This window comes from Myotis daubentonii, chromosome 8 (genome assembly GCF_963259705.1).
Source record: "Myotis daubentonii chromosome 8, mMyoDau2.1, whole genome shotgun sequence".
NCBI classification, from domain to species: Eukaryota; Metazoa; Chordata; class Mammalia; order Chiroptera; family Vespertilionidae; genus Myotis; species Myotis daubentonii.
Genome location: NC_081847.1, coordinates 53,813,624 through 53,818,658, shown reverse-complemented (window position 1 = coordinate 53,818,658; position 5,035 = coordinate 53,813,624). Strand labels below are relative to the sequence as shown.

The window sequence follows — 5,035 nt, the reverse complement described above, 5'->3', positions numbered from 1 at the left end:
AGAATAGAATATTGTGTGCATGTGTATAACAGTATATAGAAGTCTGTATGATACCTAGACATACAGTATCTTAAAAAAAGCTTCACACACGTTCTGTTCTGTGATTTACTGTGATGTTACAGACATCTGTGTATGTCAACACAGCAGAGATCCTCATTTTCATTTGCAACAGTATAAAATTCCATATAAGACAATAGTAAGACAATAGTGTTATTTTTGTTGTTGTTGTTGTGTTTGTTTTTTTTTTTGCAGACGCTAGGACCAATGATCACCAGCTGCCCAAGTACCAAAAAAAAATTATGCTCCCGAAATCTCTTGATGTGGATTCCGCACGTAGAGCAATCAGGCTGCTCTACATGTGCCACTCACCGACAGAGGCCCTTTTTCATCTAACCTCTTTCTGATGAACATTATCTTTTTCAAACTTTAGTGTAAGAAACGTTCTACAAGAGATATTAGGCATGCATGTAATAAAAATAAAACCGAGTGTGTGCTGAGTGTTAAAGATACACTATCAGTGGAACTGCCACGTCAGAAGTAGCACTTTTAACATTTTGATATTTAGTTTTCCTCCCCCAATGTGGTGTCACATAGCAGGTGCCGCCTATTTATTCCTATGTTCGTCATAAAACTGGTATTAATAGCTTAGTCTTTGGCAATCTAATCACTGAAAATTAATATCCTGTTCTCTTCATTTGTATTTCTATGATAGTTGCTAAAAATTAGACACACACACGGCTGGTGAATGTGTGAGATGCTATTTCTGGGCACCAGTTGTCTGTGTTTTGCGTATTTCTCTTTGCTTGCCTTCTCCATGACTTTTCGACTTTTATGTATCAGATTAATACATTTATTGGATAAATTATGCATACTTTTCCCATTTGTCGAATTTTATGATATCTTTGGCCAAACCTATTCTTTATATAATATTTTGGTCTTGGTCTTAGTCTTATGCTAATACAACAATAACCTCCACACCCCAAATTAAGATGATATCCTCTTTATATATTTCATTTTCATATATTTAGCAAAAGGAGGTTTATAGTTGTTCACATGGAAAATGCAATAGTTAATACAAAGATAAACTGTTTTGCGTACACATAACTGTAAATCTACTTTTACCTACCCCTGTATATTAATCTATCAATAACTTACTTTATGAATGTTGTAATGTAGGGAGCCAACTTCTTCCTTTTTCCCTAAAGATTATCCAATGTCTCTCTCTATTGTATAATCAAATGTTACTCCTTTGGCTTGAAATATAATCTTTATCATACAGTTATAAAATCTCCAAATGGGCATGGGTCTATTTTTGTATTCTTTGTTCAAAAAAATCACCTGTCTCTGCCCATTAGACTATAATGGGATAGCTAGCCTTCCTTTCCAACTGCAGGGTGTGCCCTGGCCTGTGTGGATCAGTGGTTAGAGGGTCAGCCTGTGCACTGAAGGGTCTGGGTTTGATTTCTGGTCAAAAGCATATACCTGGGGTTTTGGACTCACTCCCCACCCCCTATCAGAGCACATGTGGGAGGCAACCAGTTGATGTGTCTCTCTCTCCCTCCCTCCCACTATCTAAAAAGCAATGGGACAAAAAAACAAAACTGTTGGGTGGATCTTTGGTAAGTTGTAAATTTTGTCACAGCTTTTGGTAATTGGTTCTATGTATTCTAAAGAAATAATTGGGAAATACACGATGCAAAGGTATTCTTTGAAGTGTTGTTTCTTGGTGAGAAATTGAAAGCAACCCAATCATCAACTAAAGGGAATAGCCAGTCATGTTAGATGATTGTGCAGCCAGGAAAACTAACACGCATGGAAACCACATAGTAAAAACAAAGAATTCAGGATATGAAAGTGAATGTATGTGATCACCTGAATCCTGTAAAACAATGTGTGAGAGAGAAGGTACCCACCACGCAATCATATGGGATTGTAACTGGTTTTCTGTCTGATGTGGTGTAAGGACCGCAGCAAGGTCTCCCTGATTGGCTGCCTGGTTCTTATTCAAGCTCCACCATCTGCAGGCTTTAGGACTACAAACCGCACAATCTCCCCGTGCCTCAGTTTCCCCCTGTATCAGCTGTGGGGATCAAATATATTAATAGTTATGCAGACACACAAGAGTTTCTGGCACACAGCCTATACTATGTGAAGTGTTTGCAAGTTTTTAAAAACAGATTAAAAGACAGAACAGTGTTCATTATTTTCTTCCTCAAATGCATCCCATAAAAACGCCTGCTTTTCTGGTTTCTTGGGATATTCCCAAGAAACCAGAAACGCCAATCAGGAAGGATATATGCACCCCTATGTTCATAGCAGCACAATTCACCATAGCTAAGATTTGGAAACAGCCTAGGTGCCCATCAGCAGATGAGTGGATTAGAAAACTGTGGTACGTATACACAATGGAATACTATGCTGCAGTAAAAAAAAAAAAAAAGGAACTCTTGCCTTTTGCAACAGCATGGATGGAACTGGAGAGCATTATGCTAAGTGAAATAAGCCAGTCAGAGAAAGATAAATACCACAGGATCTCACTCATTTGTGGATTATAGAGAACAACATAGACTGATGAAAAGGGACAGACCCAAAGACTGAGAAACAACGATCAGGCTATCAATCCCCAGAAGGAAAGTAGGGGAGGGCGGGGGTAAGGGGAAGAGATCAACCGAAGGACTTGTATACATGTATATAAGCCAAACCAATGGACATGGACAACAGGGGGATGGGAGCATGAGTTTGTGTGTGTGGGGGGGAGGTTGAGGGTTAATGGGGGGGATGAGGACACATTTGTAATACCTTAATAAAAAAAAAAAAACGCCTGCTTTAATAATTGCATCTGGCTGTTTCTTAATGAAAAGAAACTGCTGAGAGATACAATCGAGCTGGGAAATATGAGGGACGAGACAAGCTCTTTTTCAAATAAATCACCTTCTCTAAACCAGCACATACTTGCACAAGAGCCCTGACACCTGAAAGGGAGGGACAGGGAAGGCGACAGGAGAGTGACGTGTGGTGCAGAGAAGTGGAGATGCAGAGAGAACGGTCTCCGTTCCTTGGGAAGACGAGTCAGGGTAAAGGGGACTAGCGGGCCCTCTGTCCCAGAGCGGGGCTGCCCCATTTCTGCATTTTGTTCCCAAACGGGCTGCTTCCTTCCCTTGTGTTTATTTCACCATCTTGATGAGGGAATATATTTCCATTCCTGGAGCAGAGTGTGAATGTTTTAGGGCATCCTCAGTCGTTTCATCAGGGGACTGAGCCCCCGAGCCTTTAGGCTCAGCAGTTGTCTGGAATGTTCTGCAGGCTTTTACTCGTGGCAGTTATTTCTGCCTGGATAGCCTGACTTTACAGCACAGTATTTCATGAAGTCTGCGTTCCTAAGGCTGCAGTACTTTTCATCAACAAATAGAGGTTTCACTGTAATTGTTTTCTGTTCCCCCTCATTCCAGGTCAGAGAGCTGTCTCCCCCGGATGGAAAGTGTCTTTGCCGGCCGCCGAAGCTCCCAGCTGCCCATGGCAGTGGTGGTGGACTTGCGCCAGTCCTCCTAGGCTGGGATTTAACACCAACCAGGCCCTGGGCTGTGCCTGTGAGATGAGGGGATTGGCATTGTCTTGTGAAGTGTTTCCTGTTTGCCTAAGAGGCTGTGCAGGGCAAAAGCCAACCTCTGAGGGAAATCCCAGTCATACCCGTCTTCCTACAAAAATCAACCCTCAAAACAGCTCGCAGCGGTTCTCAACCTGTGGGTCGCGAACAATGAAAATACATCCTGCATATCAGATATTTACATTACGATTCATAACAGTAGCAAAATTACAGTTATGAAGTAGCAATTAAAATAATTTTATGGTTGGGGTCACCACAACATGAGGAACTGTATTATAGACTCACGGCATTAGGAAGGTTGAGAACCACTGAGAGGGGGCAGACTAGAAGGGATCAATGGGGTGGGGGAAAGGGACATCTGTAATACTGTTCTTTGAACAATGAATTTTTAAAAAAGAAGGTGAAGGGATTAGTCGAAGAACATATATGCATAACCCATGGACACAGACAACAGAGTGGTGATGACCAGAGGGAATGGGGGATGGGGGCTAGGGCTGGGTGTAGGTGGGTGAAGGGGGAGGGGAAATGGGGACATCTGTAATAATGTCAACAATAAAAATAAGGTTATAAAAAAGGTGACGATTCAGTGGTGTTTGGGGCATTCATGTTGTGTGATCATCGCCATACTATTTCCAGAACTTTTTGTCACCCCATTAATAGTACCCAATACCTATTAGCAGTCACTTCCCAGTCACCCTTCCGACCCCAGGGTTCCCTCGAGCCTGTTCTCTGTCCCGATAGAGTTGCCTATTCTGAACATCCTAGAAACAAAATAATACAACACGGTGTCTTCTGTGATGGGCTTCTTTCACTTCAAGGTTCATCCATGTTGTGTCAGCCCTTCCTTTTCATGGCTGAGTAACCGTCCCTTATATAAATGGACCCCATGTTCAATCCTCATCCGTTGATGGACCTGGGGTTCTTTTCACCTCTTGGCCTTTGTGATACTGCCGCTATGAGAACTCATGCAGCAGGTAGAGCATTTGTTTTTCTTTGTTTTGTTTTTTGTTTCTTTAATCCTCACTTGAGGATCTTTTTCCATTGATTTTTAGAGAGAGTGGGAGAGGGAGTAACAGAGAGTGAGAGAAACATCAATGTGAGAGAGACACATCGATTGGTTGCCTCCTGCATGCACCCTGACCAGGGCCGGGAGGTATATCCCCTTGATCGGAATCGAACCCAGAACCCTTCAGTCCATAGGCTGACGCTCTATCCACTGAGCCAAACTGGGCAGGGCGAGCATTTGTTTCCAGAAGCTCTCCAGGCAGCCCCAGCCTCCTGGCAGGGAGGTGACATGAACGGCCCACAGGTACGCAGCTGTCAGTGCTGGAATGAGAATTTCACTCCAGAGTCTGCCCTGAGCCACCACCCTGCCCACCACCCTGCCATCTTCTGGACTTGCCACATGCCACCAAATAGGAGTGTTGCTCA

General features: G+C 42.9%; 1 non-coding gene across 1 annotated transcript; it reads right to left on the bottom strand.

The window, feature by feature from the left end:
• Window positions 1–248: 248 nt before the first annotated feature.
• On the bottom strand, window positions 249–386 carry LOC132240385 (U11 spliceosomal RNA). Its single transcript, XR_009454303.1, has one exon. It is a non-coding gene; the product is annotated as a U11 spliceosomal RNA (small nuclear RNA).
• Window positions 387–5,035: the final 4,649 nt, after the last annotated feature.